The 18,486-nt window shown below is 40.7% G+C and overlaps 1 protein-coding gene and 1 pseudogene across 6 annotated transcripts in view; one reads left to right on the top strand and one right to left on the bottom strand.

Moving 5' to 3' along the window:
- USP54 (ubiquitin specific peptidase 54) overlaps positions 1–18,486 on the bottom strand; it is a 148,722-nt gene that overhangs the window by 109,388 nt on the left and 20,848 nt on the right. The gene's annotated exons all lie outside the window — the stretch shown is intronic.
- Positions 2,292–2,749, top strand: LOC103000680 (protein FAM136A-like; annotated as a pseudogene).

Here is an 18,486-nt window from a genome sequence, read left to right as displayed (position 1 = left end):
GAGTTCAATGTTAGTGAATCAATAATATATATTAAATAATGTGTCTTTAAACAAAAACACACATAAAACAAGGTTACATGTTGATTAGTTAACAAAAATGGGACCAGAGACTCATAGGAACCTAATCCTATATTTCCCCTAGGAGCAATGATTCAGTATTCATTAATTCAGCGTTTGCTGTGATGCTATAGAACATATTAGCACAAATAATAAATCTGTGTGTGTATTTGTATATGTAAAATTAAATTAAAATGTCAGAGAGATTATATACCATTATACCATGATGTTAATATAGTTATTGTTAATATAATCTTTGGGTGGGAAGATTATAAGGTATTCTTATTTTTTCCTTATTTGTATTTTCTATTTTTTCTTTTACAATGAAAATATTTTTTGTTAGAAGAAAAAACCTGAGTTGCTGCTAATATTTTAAAATAAGAATTATAGTAGTAAACATTCTATGGTAGCCAAAGGAATATAAAAACAGGATAAGAACAGTGATTTTAAATAATTAAAATGTAAATTTATAGCTCTCCTCTTAACTTTTTAATCTGAATCTTCTAAATGAAACCTCATATGTGCAAATACACATGTAAGCCTATACACTTCTCCCCGATTAGTGATTAACAGACTACTCAAATACTAACAGTTTGAAACTCACTCATTTATAATTATAGAATTTTAGAGTAGAAATAATCTTTGAAGAACTTAAAGTTTCTAACCTAATGCAAGAAATTTTTTTGTAATCTTTTTTACAAGAGGTCACCCAGCCCCTAACAGACTATGTTCAAGAACAGAAATCACATTATCTTATAAGGCCATACATCTTAATTTCCACCCAGTGCTCTTAGTTCAATCTCTGATCAAAAACAGAGATCTACTATTTCCTCTTTACGTATGCCTTCAAATATGTAAGACAAAACTCATGTGTTCCTTTAGTCGCCTCTTTCCAGGCTAAATACTCTAGTACAACCAAGACTCAGAGCAGTACACAACTTTATTCATCCCCTCATGTAATCCCCACTCTTTTGAGTATGCGCTGGATCTGGTGACTTGCTTCTAATGAACAAAATATAGCAAACGTGATGGGATGTCATTTGCAAGATTAGATTATAGACTCTGGCTTCCATCTTCTTCACTGTCATGGAAGCCAGCTGCCATGTTGTACAGAGAGTCCCACAAGGCAAGGAATTGAAGGATGCCTCAGCCAACAAGCTAGAAAGGAACTAAGGTCCTCAGTCAATTAACCCGTGAGAAGCGGAATCATGCCACATGAGAGGCAGAACTTGGAAGCTGATCCTCCCCCAGTTGAGTCCTCAGATGAAATCAAAGCTCCTGTTAAAAACTTGATTACAGGGACTTCCCTGGTGGTGCAGTGGTTAAGAATCCACCTGCCAATGCAGGGGACACAGGTTTGATCCCTGGTCCCGGAAGATCCCACATGCCACGGAGCAACTAAGCCCATGCACCACAACTACTAATCCTGCGCTCTAGAGACCGCAAGCCACAACTACTGAGCCTGCGCTCTAGAGACCACAAGCCACAACTACTGAGCCTGCGTGCCACAACTACTGAAGCCCGCATGCCTAGACCCCATGCTCTGCAACAAGAGAAGCCACCACAATGAGAAGCCAGCCCACCACAACAAAGAGTAGACGCTGCTCCCCGCAACTAGAGAAAGCCCGCACCCAGCAATGAAGACCCAACGCAGCCAAATAAATAAATAAATAACTTGATTACAGCCTATGAGAGACACACTCTGATTCCTAACTCACAGAAACACAGATAACAAATATTTGTTGCTTTAAGTTGCAAAATTTTGAGGTAATTTGTTATGTAGCAATAGATAAATAATACACTAGTAATTTCACTTCTCATCATAGCCTAGAAAAATTCTCACACATGTATCTTCCTTAATTAGAGGAAAACTGAAAACAAGTTAAATGTTCATCAAAGGGGAATGAATAAATACAATGTGATACAGTCTTAAGATTTAATGCTATGTATCATTTTAAAAATGGAATATACAAGGTAGATCTCTAAGGGGGAAAAAAAGGACTGATAACTTACCTACTGGATTTGAATGAATGAAGCAGAGTTTTAGGTCCTAGCTAAGAGTCTGGGAATGATTTAATAGTGATTAGAACTTTAAAAACCGAGCAAATGAAAAAAGCAAGGCAATTATGCCGAAGGCAAATGAAAAGTTGTAAAAGAAAAGAATTATCGGGAAAGGGCGGGCCGCAGTGACCCAGGAAGCGGCGGCAAGGGGGCGGGCTCTTGAGCGGGAGTCCATGTGGGCGCCTGCCGGCAGGGAGCAGCACCGGGTCGCCATAGCGCAGCTGCAACAGCTCCTGGTGCAGGAGGCGGTGGACTCCATGGTGAAGAGTCTGGAGAGAGAGAACATCTGGGAAAGATGCAGGGCCTCATGTTCCGCTGCAGTGCCGGCTGTTGTGAGGACAGCCAGGCGTCCATGCAGCAAGTGCACCAGTGCATTGCGTGCTGCCATGCACCTCTGGCTCAAGCCCAGGCCCTGGTGACCAGTGAGTTGGAGAAGTTCCAGGACGGCCTGGCCCGGTGCACTATGCACTGCAACGACAAAGCCAAAGATTCAATAGATGCAGGGAGTAAAGAGCTTCAGGTGAAGCGGCAGCTAGAGAGTTGCGTGACCAAGTGTGTGGATGACCACATGAACCTCATCCCAACCATGACCAAGAAGATGAAGGAGTCTCTCTCATCCATTGGGAAATAGATGTCTGCTATTGGCCATTGGGGCTGAAGGCAGGAATCTGTTTAAAAAGAGGAATGGGGATTTGGGTTTTCTAAGGAAAGTTTATGAATGAGGAAATTAAGGATGGCCGCAAGTTTAAGACCTAGGTCACTTGCCTCTGGACACTGGTTCCTTTGTGTTTGAATCCTAGAAAGTGAAAAAAACTGGTGCTAAAATTTGGGTCAGAGATAGCACAGGAGAGATTCTGTGAGCCTGAATTTCATGTGGCAAGTGCTTATCCTGGCAATAAGGAGTCTCCCTTGTACCAAACCAGAGCCCTCCAAGGTACCAGATTCTCTTAGTACACAGATACCAACAGGCTGGCAGGTTCATCTGACCTGCTTATGATCTGGTGGAGTGTGAGGAGAGGTGTTTCTATTTTTGCCAACCTCCTGTTTACCAGAAGGATCACTACAACATTTTCCACAAACTGGAAATAAAACAAAATCCATGAGGTCACTAATTTAGAAGGGGAAAGGGGGCTTCTGGGGATCTGTTTTGCTTGGTTTTGTTTTATATACAAGGGCATGAAGTTACTTTAAGATGTAGAGTTGGGGGAGGTAGTTTGGATAAAAACTTTGAAAGGGTCCTTGCAGATATTCATTTCTGGCCGTCAAAATGTGGATGGACATTTCTTAAAATTCTCACACATGACATCTTTCAGCCTGGAGACCCTGAAAAAATATAAGAAGCGCTATCACACTGGTAGGGGAAGCAAACCTTCCCTCTAACTGGCAGCCATGATGAGCCCTGAGGCTGTCTGCAGCAGAGCCAGCCGAGTCACAAGACAATCTTGCAGTGACACTCACCCTTGAAGGGAAAGGGGATTTTGATTGTGCTATATGCTAGTATTCAGGAATGAACAGCGAAAGACGAATTGTTAGCTGCTTAATTAAGAGAGTTATGAAGTACTGGCTTTGGAAAAATCTGGTTTTCATAAAACAAAATAGAATGAAAGTCTAAACCCAGTATTGCTTACTTTGTCCCCTGTAGTAACAGAGCTCTGTTGAAACAATCCCTTGGCAACATGAAGGTCAAAGGAGAAAAAGTAAGCAACTCAGGGGCAAGCTGTGACTCCTTTACAGCAAAAAATGGGACAGCCACCCCACCCCCGTTACCAAATACCACTTTTGCGACATGGGTTGTTCTTGCCCCAGTTCTGGCACCTTATCGTTTTATTAAGGACCTTGTTGTTGTGTTTTTACCAACTTATTACTTGATAATATAGCCTGTCTGTTTGCTGTTTCAAGATGGTGATGTATTTTCCTAGTGGTTTGGTTTTAAAAATAAATAAGACGTAATTTTTCAAAACAAAACAAAAAAGAATTATCATCATTGTACATGATGTAGCTCAGGTTCAATATTTATATAATATAAATAATAAATAACGACTTTACACCCCAAATCACGTAACTATGTTGAAAATATACCAGAGAACACATATATGTATTTAAAAGGGCCAACACTTCATATTCTTTATATTGAACACTTTAAATACATTTAACAGTTTTTAAAAGCAATTGATATGATTATACTATTAGAAATATTTAAGACACTTGATTATGGTTGCCTCTGTGGGGGGGATAACTGCTATTTTTCCTTCTACACATATAAACTATTCACATTTTAAATTTTATTTATTTTTATTTATTTTATTTTTGGCTGTGTTGGGTCTTCGCTGCCACACGCAGGCTTTCTCCAGCTGCAGCAATCGGGGGGCCACTCCTCGTTGCGGTGCGCGGGCTTCTCATTGCGGTGGCTTATCTTGCTGAGGAGCACGGGCTCTAGGCGCGCCGGCTTCCGTAGTTGTGGCTCGCGGGCTCTAGAGCACAGGCTCAGTAGTTGTGGTGCACGGGCTTAGTTGCTCCGCGGAATGTGGGATCCTCCTGGACCAGGGCTCGAACCTGTGTGCCCTGCACTGGCAGGCGGATTCTTAACCACTGTGCCACCAGAGAAGCCCCACATTTTTAAAACTATGCACATGTATTACTTTGATAAAAATAAGATAAAGTTCCTTGTAGGGAGGGAGAGGGAAGGGGCTTTGGTTTTATCTCTATTGTTTTATTTCTAAGAGATAAAGAAAAATTATGTAACAAATACCCATGTTTCCATTTTAAATTGCATAAAATTTAAATAAATGTTTTAAATTATTTTAAAATTTCTCAATACTCCCCTCCTCAATTCCTAACAATTTCCTACATAAATGGTTTTCACACCATTTTTGGTCCAGTCTCCCTTCCTTAGAATGCTCTCAACTTTATCAGTGTCCATTTAAACCAATATGCAAAATGTATTTCCAATCTAGCCCAAAAATATATTGGAACCAATACTTTTATGACCTGGATAAACTGGTAATATAGCTGAAGGTGTTTTTAGCAGCCACATTTCATAGGCAGTTGCTGCTACGTTTGTGATTAACCAAAATTCCCAGATATTTTTCACATGAACTCCTGCCCAACCAGCTCTTCCTCATCCTGTTATTGTGCATTTGAAGTTTTGAATTTAAATATAGGACTTACTCCTGCTAAGTTTAATTTCAGTTTGAGTCCATGATTTCACCCTATGGACGTAATTTTTAAGGCTTTATTTATCATCTGTCAAATTAACTATTCCTGCATCTTTGCAATACTTACATCTCTGATTAACTTGTTTTAAAAATGTTTCAGTGGGACTTCCCTGGTGGCACAGTGGTTAAGGATCCGCCTGCCAATGCAGGGGACATGGGTTCGAGCCCTGGTCCAGGAAGGTCCCACATGCTGCGGAGCAATTAAGCCCGTGCACCGCAACTACTGAGCCCGTGTGCCATAACTACTAAAGCCCACGTGCCTAGAGCCCCATGCTCCACAACACGAGAAGCCACCGCAATGAGAAGCCCGCTCACTGCAATGAAGAGAAGCCCCCGCTCACCGCAACTAGAGAAAGCCCTCACACAGCAACGAAGACCCAACGCAGCCAAAAATAAATAAATAAATAAAAATAAATAAAATTGTTTTACTCTATCCAAGGTCCAAAGAAAATCCACCAGAGGCTTTTCCTGGTGAAATCAAGAGTCTAAGTGGGTACAATTATTCAATCTTCTACACATTCATTTAGTCAATCAACCAAACCATATTTTACTACATAACAGCTACAAATTATCATGAAAGACTGGGAGAAAGAAAAGACAACCCTCAGAATGGGAGAAAATATTTGCAAACGAAGCAACTGACAAAGGATTAATCTCCAAAATATACAAGCAGCTCATGCAGCTCAATATCAAAAAAACAAACAACCCAATCCAAAAATGGGCAGAAGACCTAAATAGACATTTCTCCAAAGAAGATATACAGATTGCCAACAAACACGTGAAAGGATGCTCAACATCACTAATCACTAGAGAAATGCAAATCAAAACTACAATGAGGTGGACTTCCCTGGTGGCGCAGTGGTTAAGAATCTGCCTGCCAATGCAGGGGACACGAGTTCGAGCCCCGGTCCAGGAAGATTCCACATGCCGTGGAGCAACTAAGACCATGCACCACAACTACTGAGCTTGTGCTCTAGAGCCCGTGCTCCTCAACAAGAGAAGCCACCACAACGAAAAGCCCGCACACAGCAACAAAAGAGTAGTCCCCGCTCTCCGCAACTAGAGAAAGCCTGCACGCAGCAACGAAGACCCAACACGGCCAAAAATGAATAAATTAAATAAATTTTAAAAAAACTACAATGAAGTATCACCGCACACAAGCCAGAATGGCCATCATCAAAAAATCTACAAACAATAAATGCTGGAGAGGGTGTGGAGAAAAGAGAAACCTCTTGCATTGGTGGTGGGAACATAAACTGATACAGTCACTATGGAGAACAGTATGGAACAGTTTTTTCCTTAAAAACTAAAAATATAACTACCATATGACCCAGCAATCCCACTATTGGGCATATACCTGAGAAAACCATAATTCAAAAAGAGTCATGTACCACAATGTTCATGGAAGCACTATTTACAATAGCCAGGACATGGAAGCAACCTAAGTGCCCATCGACAGATGAATGGATAAAGAAGATGTGGCACATATATACAATGGAATATTACTCAGCCATAAAAAGAAACGAAATTGAGTTATTTGTAGTGAGGTGGACAGACCTAGAGTCTGTCATACAGAGAGAAGTAAGCCAGAAAGAGAAAAACAAATACCGTATGCTAATATGTATATATATGAAATCTTTAAAAAAAAATGGTTCTGATGAACCTAGGGGCAGGACAGGAATAAAGACGCAGACATAGAGAATGTAATTGAGGACACGGGGGCAGGAGAGGGTAAGCTGGGACGAAGTGAGAGAGTGGCATGGACATATATACGCTACCAAATGTAAAATAGATAGCTAGTGGGAAGCAGCTGCATAGCACAGGGAGCTCGGTGCTTTGTGACCACCTAGAGGGGTTGGATAGGGAGGGTGGGAGGGAGACGCAAGAGGGAGGGGATATGGGGATATATGTATACATGTAGCTGATTCACTTTGTTATACAGCAGAAACTAATACAACACTGTAACACAATTATACTCCAATAAAGATGTTTTTAAAAATTGCATTAATTTAAACATTAAAAAACATTAACAATGCAATAGACCAAAAGCCATTGAACTGTACACTTTAAATGGGTGAATTAAATGGTATGTGAATTATATCTCAATAAAGCTGTTAAAAAAAAGAAAGACTGGGAAACTGTGGGATTATGACTATAACTAGAACAATCTCTTGATCTACTAACCTCGTAATTCTAAATAGAAGTAATAGAATTTAAGAATAGAAATAGAAGAAATTTGTTATGATAAATCAGCCTATACTAAATCTTTTGGGTTAATACTCCGTATCATCTGTTTGATCACTTATAATTTAATTTTTCTGGATTTAACATTAATTTTACAGGTCTGCAGTTTTCCAACTACTTTCCTCTTTTTGGATATCAGGACATTTGTCTCTCTCTGGTTTTTATGATTTCTCAAAGATTAACAACAGTGACTCTGAGATCATCAGCCAGTTAATTCAGTACTCTGAAATTCAACTGAGCCTTAAAATTTAAATTCACTTTAAAATGATCATTCTTGCCATCTGGGCTAGTTTGTAGTTTACAATTTGCTATATACTTTCTAGTTTTAAAACTATTGTCCTTGCTGCTAGTAATAATCTATAGAGTGCTTATTTTTTAAAGAACTTTAGAATTTCTCAAAAATCCTATAAATAGGTTAAATAGAAACTAATATACCATTATCCTATTTTACACATAGGGAAACTGAAGAACAGAGAAATTTAAATTATTTACCCAAGGTCAAAGAGCTACAATGAACCAAAATCTCCTATTGCAGCCTAGGGCTCTTTTCATAAGGTCATGTAGATCTCTAACACAAAACTACTTAAGACAGCACACAAAGCTTCTTGCTTAAAAACTGATTTTTCAGTTAGTGGTTGACAGGGGTTAAGGAGCGGGTAGGTGCAAAGGAAGTGGGTATAGCTGTAAAAGGGTAATATGATGTATCCTGTGGTGATGAAAATATTCTGTACCCTCACTGTATCAATGTCAATATGCTGGTTGTGATTTTGCACTACAGTTTTGCAAGATATTACCACTGGATGAAACTGGGTAAAGAGTATATCAGATCTCTAATTCTGTGTGAATTTTGAGAAGTATCTCAAAAGAAAAATGTTTACTAAAAAATAATTAATAATTGATATTTCTTTTTTAAGCCAACTTAATTTTAAAGAAGCTTACTTAAAGTGAATAGTTTAGGTAAATTAAAACAAAAAACAAAATATAATCATGCATAGGGCTCTGAAAGCCAGCACAGGGGACTTAAAAAGCGGGTAAGTCCCATTAACTAAAGCTTTAAAAAAGCCATAGAGATCCTTGGAAATTAAAAAGGAACTCCCAGGATTTTTGTTGCCCAAAGAAGCAAAATCAAAAAAGACAGTATAGGAATAAACTATTAAGTCACCTCAAAACGAATCACTAGAATAAAGTTAAAACCACCAAAGCTTTCCTCAACCATCGACACACTTTACTGCAAACCTCAACTTAGAGAAAAAATGAATGTGCACATGTGTCACCTTCAACTTGATATTCACAACCACACATTTCAAAAGAGTCCCAAAATTGCTTCTGTTTTTTTGCTACTCACAAAGTGCCTGAAGCTTCAACCATTTCCTGCTTCTCCCAGCTGCAGGACTTGCAATTAGGAAAACATTCACTCAGCATCTAGAGCAGGTCTGGTTAGAAGGATGAGCTCATCCCTTCAGATGTGCACCTGATCCTCAGGAAGTTGCTCCTCCTCCAGCCAGCAGGTCTTTGTATGTTTAAAGTGACACCCACAACCTGTGTAACCACTTGGCCAGAGCCAGAACAAGTCCTTCTCTATACATGCCTACTGCCACAGAATCATTTCCTGCTCTGGCCACCTCACATAGCCACCAAATTCACGCGGCAGTATAGCAGTAGCAGCTGCTGCTGCTCCCAGTATGGCCTCACTAGAGAAGGATTTCATTTTCAGCTTATAATGGAGGTCAGGTTCTTCACTTCTACCCTGTGAACATCACACTATTTGTTTCAACAGGTCCTTGCCCAGAGTCAGACCTGACCAGAATCACCCCTTTTTTCAGAACTTACAACTCATTTTCTTAAACCAGGAATGTAATGCTTCTCCATTCTCTTATTCTGCTTGTCTTGTCTACAAGTCTCAATTAACAGAGGCAGCTAAATGCACTATATGCATTTACAGCTAAATGCTCCAAACCCAAGTTTGCCCCTCAGTTTCACTACTTCTAAGAAAACATTTACTCTGCCATAGCTGTCTATTTATTGGTAAAACACATAATAATACTAACTCAAAAGATACATAGAATTCACTTCAAAATGATGTAATATTGGTACTTTAATTATCTTCAATCAAAAGTACCTGGGTACTGGGCTTCCCTGGTGGCGCAGTGGTTAAGAATCCGCCTGCCAATGCAGGGGACATGGGTTCAAGCCCTGGTCCAGGAAGATCCCACATGCCGTGGAGCAATTGAGCCCGTGCGCCACAACTACTGAGCCTGTACTCCGCAACAAGAGAAGCCACCACAGTGAGAAGCCCGCGAACTGCAACAAAGAGTAGCCCCTGCTCACCGCAACTAGAGAAAGCCCGTGCACAGCAACGAAGACCCAACGCAGCCAAAAGCAAATAATAAAATAAAATTTAAAAAAAAAAGTACCTGGGTACCAAATAGTCATTCAACAAATATTTCTGTGCACCTATTATATAAAACTGTCTGACGGTGCCGAACTGGGCTTTCAACTTAAAAAAAAAAAAAATCTAAGAAATAACCCTTCCCATCTCAACCTTCCTCAGGACCTTTGCAGTATTTTTACCTCTGTCATGGTAAGCTTCTAATACACTAACAGGCTGAGGTAGGAATATAAACTAGTCGGAGTAACATCAAATTCATTAGCGGTTACCTTTGAGAGATGGCAAGGGACTTGTGATCAAGAAGGGGAAAACCAGGAGCCTTCAACTTATTTAGTAATATTTAATTTGCTGGATAGTAGACACAAGGATCCTTATTGTATTATTCTTCTTAAATGTCTTAAATAATAAATAATAAAAATTTTTAAACAGAGAACTTCGGAGCACCAAAAGACACAGTCAACAGAGTGAAAAGACAACCCACAGAATGGGAGAAAATATTTGCAAATCATTTATCTGATATGGAGTTAATATCTAGAATATATAAAGAACTCCTACAAGTTAACAACAAGTGATTGAAAAGTGCACAAAGGACAATAGACATTTCTCTAAAGAAGATGTACAGATGGCCAATAAGCAAATGAAAAGATGCTCAACATCACAAGTCTTTAGGGAAATGCAAATCAAAACCAAAATGAAAATTGAAAACACCCATTAGGATGGATACTATCAAAAAAAAAAAACAGAAAATAACAGTTGTGAATGAGGATGTGAAGAAACTGGAACTCCTACTGGGAATGTAAAATGGTGCAGCCACTATAGAAAATGGTAAGGCAATTCCTCAAAAAAATTAAAGACAGAATTATCATACGATCCAGCAATTCCACTTATGGGTATATATCCAAAAGAACTGAGAGGACTGGCCAAGATGGTGAAGTAGGAAGATCCTGAACTCACCTCCTCCCATGGGTGCACCAAAATAACAACTATTTACAGAGGAAATACTGATGAGAAAAACTGGAAGAACAGGAGAAAAGATCTTCTACAACTAAAGAAATAAAGAAGGAACCACAAAAAGATGGGTACGAGGGGTGGTGACATGGTATAGTAAAAACCCATATCCCCAGGTAGGCAAACCACAGGTGGGAGGACAACTACAATTGAATAGGTTCTTCTCAAGGAACAAGGAGTCCAAGGCCCACAACCAGCTCTCCAGGCCTGGGTCTTGCACTGGGACAACAAGCCCCACATTTGGCTTTGAAGGTCAGTGGGGCTTACTTTCAGGAGAGGCAGAGGGCTGTGGGAAATAGAGACTCCACTTTCAAAGGGCACACACAAAATCTCACACACTCCAGGACTCAGCGCAGAAGCAGTAATTTGAAAAGAGCCTGGGTCAGAACCCCCTGCTGATCTTGGAGAGCCTCCTGGAGAGGCAGGAGACAATTGGAGCTCATCCTGGGGACAAAGACACTGGCAGCAGCCATTTTGGGGAGCTCATTCTACCATGTGGACATTGGTGCTGGCAAACGCCAATTTGGAATCCACCCTTCAGCTTATTAATGCCGAGACCCAGCCCCACCTACCAGCCTATCAGCACCAGTACTGGGACACCTCAGTCCAGCAGCTAGCCAAGCAGGAACACAGACCAACCCACCAGTAGGCTGGCCAGAGACACTGGGACACAGCCTCACCCACCAATGGGCCAGCACTAGCCTCAGGACCAGCCTCTCCCACCAGTGGGCAGGCACCAGCAGAGGAATCCAATACCAGTAGGCTGACACCACCTTCAAGATACCCAGGACCCCACAGTCAACCATATCAGGAACCTGCCCACCCCCACGCCCCTGGGCCCTGGCCCTACTCACTAGCAGGCTGACAACAGCTCTGCGACACCTTGGACCCCTCAGCTGGCTGCCCCAGGATCCAGCCCCACTCACCAGTGGGCCAATACCAGCTTGGGACACCCCAGACCCCACAGCCAGCTCTGTCAGGAACTAGCCCTACCCACAGGCAGGCCAACACTAGATCCAGGACCCCCAGCCCCACAACCACCCACCCTGGAACATGGCTCTGCCCATCAGTGTGCCAGCACTAGCCCCAGGACCCCTGGGGCCCCAGAGCCAGCCTCCTCATGACCCGGCCCCACACACCAGCAGCCAGTAGCCTCTGCACAAGTCAGGGCCTGGCAACCAACCAGAGAGGGGGCCAGCCACACCTACCAGACCACCCATAGTAGTCAACCCACCACAACAGAAGGACCCACGCACATAGCTCTGGTGACCAGAGGGAAGTGCACTACTGGGATGCATAGGATGTCTCCTACAAAAGGCCACTTCTCCAAGATCAGGAAACATAACCAATCTACCAAATATATAGAAATAAAAACAGCAAATTAGGCAAAATGAGGTGACAGAAGAATATGTACCAAATGAAGGGACAAGATAAATCTCCAGAAGAACTAAGTGAGTGGAGATAAGCAATCTACCCAATAAAGAGTTCAAGGTAAGGATCGTAAAAATGTTCAAAGAACTCAGGAGAAGATTGGATGAAGAGTCAGAAGTTAGAAGTTTTTAACAAAGAGTTAGAGAATATAAAGAAGAACCAAATGGAGTTGAAGAATACAATAAATAAAATAAAAAATACACTAGAAGGAATCAACAGTAGATTAGATGATACAGAGGGATGGATCAGCAAGCTGGAAGACAGAGTAGTGAAAATCACTGAAGCTGAACAGAAAAAAGAAAAAAGAAAAAAGAAATGAGGACAGCTTAAAAGACCTCTCAGACAACATCAAGCATTCTAACATTCACATTGCAGGGGTCCCAGAAGGAAAGGAGAAAGAAAAGGACAGAGAACATATTTCGAGATAAAATACCTGAAAACTTCCCTAACCTGGAAAAGAAAACAGACATCCAGGTCCAGGAAGCACAGAGAGTCTCAAGAGGATCAATCCAAAGAGGACAACACGCAGACACATTGTAATCAAAATGGCAAAAATTAAAGATAAAGACAGACTATTAAAAGCAGCAATGCAAAAGCAACAAGTTTCAGATAAACTCCCATAAGGCTATCAGCTGTCTTTTCAGCAGAAACTCTGCAGGCTAGAGGGAGTGGCACAATATATTTAAAGTGATGAAAAGGAAAAACCTACAACCAAGAATACTCTACCTTGCAAGGCTTTCATTCAGATTTGATGGAGAAATCTAAAGTTTACAGACAAGAAAAAGCTAGCTAAAAGAGTTCAGCACCACCAAACCAACTTTACAGAAATGTTTAGCGGACTTCTCTAAGTAAAAAAAAAAAAAAAAGTCCACAACTAGAAATATAAAAACTACAAAAAGAAAAATCTCATTGGTAAAGGTAGTAAACCAACCACATGTAAAGCTAGTAAAAGAGTTAAAAAACAAAAGTACTAAAATCATCTGTATGCACAATAAGTAGTTAAGGGATACACCCAGATGTAGCATATGATGTCAAAACCAGCAAACATGGGTGAGGAGTGGGGGCGAGTAAAAATGCAGGGCTGTTAAAATACATCTGAATTTAAGAGATCAGTAACTTAAAATAATCACATACATATAGATATATAGCTATATATAAACGTCATGGTAGGGACTACCCCGGTGGCACAGTGGTTAAGAATCCACCTGCCAATGCAGGGGGCACAGGTTCGAGCCCTGCTCTGGGAGGATCCCACATGCCGCGGAGCAACCAAGCCCGTGTGCCACAACTACTGAGCCTGCGCTCTAGAACCCACAAGCCACGACAACTGAGCCCACGTGCCATAACTACTGAAGCCCACGCGACCAAAGCCTGTGCTCCACAACGAGAGAAGCCACCGCAGTGAAAAGCCTGCGCACCACAACGAAGAGTAGCCTCCACTTGCTGCAACTAGAGAAAGCCCACACGCAGCAACAAAGACCCAACGCAGAAAAATAAAATAAATAAATAAATTTATTTTTTTAAAAAAGATATTAAAAAAAAAAAAATAGGGCTTCCCTGGTGGCACAGTGGTTGAGAATCTGCCTGCCAATGCAGGGGACACGGGTTCGAGCCCTGGTCTGGGAAGATCCCACATGCCACGGAGCAACTGGGCCCGTGAGCCACAACTACTGAGCTTGAGCGTCTGAAGCCTCTGCTCCGCAACAAGAGAGGCCGCGATAGTGAGAGGCCCGCGCACCGCGATGAAGAGTGGCCCCCACTCGCCGCAGCTGGAGAAAGCCCTCGCAAAGAAACGAAGACCCAACACAGCCAAAAATAAAAAAATAATAATAATAAATAAATAATAAATTAAAAAATTAAAAAAAAAAGATATAAAAAAATAAATAAACCCCATGGTAACCACAAGCCAAAAATCTATAATAAAACCACACACAAAAAAGGAGAAAGGAATCCAAACAGAACAGTAGTCATCAAATTACGATGCAAAAGATCAAAAGAAGAATGATTTCACTTATATGTGGGATCTAAAAAACAAAACAAATGAGTAAACAAAACAAAACAGAATTATAGATACAGAGAACAAATAAGTGGTTTCCAGAGGGAATGGCAGCTGGGGGGAGAAAAGAAATAGGTGAAGGAAATTAAGAGGTACATACTTCCAGTTGCAAAATAAATGAGTATGGGTATGAAATGTACAGTCTGGGGAATATATTCAATATCTATGTAATATCTTTGGTGACATATCATAACTAGACTTAGCATGGTGATCATTTTGAAATATATAGAAATATCGAATCGCTATGCTGTGTAAGAGGAACTAACATAGTGTTATAGGTCAATTATACTTCAAAAACAAACAAACAGACTCATAGAAAAAGAGATCAAATTTGTGGTTACCAAGGTGGGGAGGGGGAGGAGGGAGAATTGGATGAAGGCAATCAAAAGGTACAAACTTCCAGCTATAAGATAAATAAGTACTAGGGATGTAATGTACAACATGATAAATATAATGAACACTGCTGTATGTTATATATGAAAGTTGTTAAGAGAGTAAATCCTAAGAGTTCTCATCACAAGGAAAAAAATTTTTTTGTATTTCTTTAATTTTGTATCTACATGATAATGGATGTTCACTAAACTTACTGTGATAATAACTTCATGATGTATGTAAATCAAATCACTACACTGTACAACTTAAACTTATACAGTGCTGTATGTCAATTATATCTCAATAAGACTGGGGGAAAAAAAAGAATTGAACGCAGGTTCATAGCAGCATTATCCACAATAGCCAAAAGATGGAAGAAATGCAAGTGAACAAGTAAGCAAAATGTGATATACACATACAATGGAATATTATTCAGCCTTAAAAAGGAAGGAAATTCTGACACATGCTACAACATATATGAACCTTATGCTAAGTGAAATAAGCCATGCACAAAAGGACAAATACTCTATGATTCCATCTATATTAAGTACTTAGAAGAGTCAAATTCAGAAACAGAAAATAGAATTGTGGTTGCCAAGCACTATGGGGAGGGAGGAATGGGGAGTTGTTTAATGGGTGCTGAGTTTCAGTTTTGCAAGATGAGAAGAGTTCTGGAGATTGGTTGCACAACAATGTGAATATGTTTAATACTACTGAACTGTAGACTTATAAAAGGTTAAGGTGGTAAATTCTACATTGTGTATTTTACCACAATTAAAAAAAAAAGAGAGAGAACTAATCAAAATAGGTCTAAACCTGATAAATATAAATTACTGAGTGAGAAATATTTTAAATCCTAGTTCAAACAGTCTGCTGCTTTTCTCTTCTTTCAAAAATCAATTCAAGCTTGGGACTGCCCTGGTGGTCCAGGGTTGGGACTCCGCACTTCCACTACAGGGGGCACTGGCTTGATCCCTGGTGGGGGAACTAAGATCCCACATGCTGTGCAGCCAAAGAAAAAAACAAAAATCAATTCAAGCCTTATTGGTAATATTTGTTGAAAAAAACTGATGTGCCATAGGCAATAAATGAATTTATTGCTCTGATCAGTTTCATAAAACTGAAGAACCTAATATATTGGGGGTAGCTAACATACACCTAGAGAAGGAAGTCGAAAGTACAAACACACCTCACTTTATTGTGCTTCACTTTTTCATTATTATTATATTTGTTATGGTGGTCTGTGATCAGTGATCTTTGATGTTACTATTGCAATTATTTTGGGGCACCACAAACCATGCCCATATAACATGGCAAATTTGATAAATGTTGCTTTGTTCTTACCACTCCACCAACCAGCTGTTCCCCCATCTCTTTCCCTCTTCAAGGGCTTCCCTATTCTCTGAGACACAACAATATTGAAATTAGGCCAATTAATAACCCTACACTGGCCTCTAAGTGTTCAAGTGAAAGGAAGAGTCACGTCTCTCACTTTAAATCAGAAGCTAGAAATGATTAAGCTTAGTGAGGAAGGCATGTCAAGAGCTGAGATAAGCCAAAAGCTATGCCTTATGCATGAAACAGTTAGCCAAGTGGTGAATGCAAAGGAAAAGTTCTTGAAAGAAATTAAAAGTGCTACTCCAGTGAACACACAAATGATAAGAAAGTGAAACAGCCTTACTGCTGATATGGAGAAAGTTTAAGTGGTCTGGGTAGAAGATCAAACCAGCCACAACATTCTCTTAAGCCAAAGCCTACTCCAGAGCAAGGCCCAAACTCTACTCAATTCTGTGAAGGCTAAGAGGAGTAGGGAAGCTGCAGAAGAAAAGTTTGAAGCTAGCAGAGGTTGGTTCATGAGGTTTAAGGAAAGAAGTCATTTCCATAACATAAAAGTGCAAGGTGAAGTAGCAAGTGCTGATGTAGAAGTTGCAGCAAGTTATCCAGAAGATGTGGCTAGGACAATTAATAAAGGTGGCTACACTAAACAACAGATTTTCAATGTAGACAAAACAGCCTTCTATTAGAAGAAAATGACTTCTAGGACTTTCATAGCTAGAGAGAAGTCAAAGTTTGGCTTCAAAGCTTCAAAGGACAGGCTGACTCTCTTGTTAGGGGCTAATGCTATTACCAAACCGAACTCAGGTCCACTTGTCCAATAGGCAGCAAAGTCAATCTACTGACACTAAGTTGTGGTGAAGGAAAGTACAGCATTTATTGCAGGGTGCCAAGCAAGGCAAACAGGTAACTCATGCTCAAAAGACCTGAACTGGTTTTTAAAGGCAACATTAGGGGTGAAGGTTGCAGGGTGCAAGATCAGCTCATGGACCTTCTTCTGGTTCGTTGAAAATGAGAAAACAGGATGACATTTTGGAAAATTTAATCATCAACTTTCTGGGTCTAACCAGTCTGGGGTCTAGCGCTTGTGGTCAGCATGCAGTCACCTCCACCTGGGTGGGGGTTTTATTTTCTGCAGAACAACTCAAAGATATGCATCAGATTGTTATGTATATCTCTTGAGGAGGAACTAGGAGTCCTGTGATTCTGTTTTTATTTATTTATTTATTTATTTATTTATTTATGGCTAAGTTGGGTCTTTGTTGCTGCATGGGCTTTCTCTAGTTGTGGCGAGCAGGGTCTACTCTTCGCTGAGGTGCGAGGGCTTCTCATTGTAGTGGCTTCTCTTGTTGTGGAGCACGGACTCTAAGCATGCGGGCTTCAGTAGTTGTGGCTCGCGGGCTCTAGAGCACTGGCTCCATAGCTGTGGCACACGGGCTTAGTTGCTCCGCGGCATGTAGGATCTTCCTGGACCAGGGCTCGAACTCGTGTCCCCTGCATTGGCAGGCAGATTCTTAACCACTGCGCCACCAGCAAAGCCCGTGATTCTGTTTTACAGCTGAACTATTGTTTAAGCTATCATTACTTTTCTTGCTTGACTGCTTTTCCTTTGTTTCTGCATTCCCTCACTTCTCTAATTACTAACTGCTTGAGTCTGCTCTGTGGAACTCAGGGAAGGCCTAGGAGACTAAAACATTTCTCTACAAACAAGAAACAGGGGACACAGAGGGGCTTTTGTACCCAGGAAGGCCCCACAAGGTCCTGCTCGGTTTCAATGCAGCCGGTGACTTTGATAGGGATAGGATAGGATAGTTATACAGGTAGTTGTAGAAGTCCCAGTATGGGATTATAGATAGAGAGGGAAACCTAGGAAACTTTGGGAGACCACTGTAAGTTAATGATTGCTCAAGAAAGCTATCGGAATGTTGTGGAACACAGCAGCCTTGCTTAACTATAAAGCGATAAATAAAACCAGGAGATGTGACCCAGGTCATTAGGTGAAAGAAAAATGTTACCACCCTTCTACTGATTTGAATAAGCGCTATGACAGTCCCAGTTTGACCTCATAGGGTCAGACACTGTCCTGTCCAATAGGAAGGAGGAGCTAGTGATGTAAGCCTGAGGTCTACTCGAAAAAGGCTGTCTTTTCCCCTCCCCTACTTTCCTTTTATTATAAAATTGTAGCCCACTTAATCCTTGGGGCAGAGCCTCCTTGCCTGACCGCTTGCATCTCTCACAAGCATCCTATATTAATAAATCTACTTCTTGCCTATTACTTTGCCTCTCACTGAATTCCTTCTGCACTGAGACACAAAGAA

Source organism: Balaenoptera acutorostrata, chromosome 16 (assembly GCF_949987535.1).
Source record: "Balaenoptera acutorostrata chromosome 16, mBalAcu1.1, whole genome shotgun sequence".
Taxonomy (NCBI): Eukaryota; Metazoa; Chordata; class Mammalia; order Artiodactyla; family Balaenopteridae; genus Balaenoptera; species Balaenoptera acutorostrata.
This window is presented reverse-complemented; position numbering and strand designations above follow the sequence as displayed.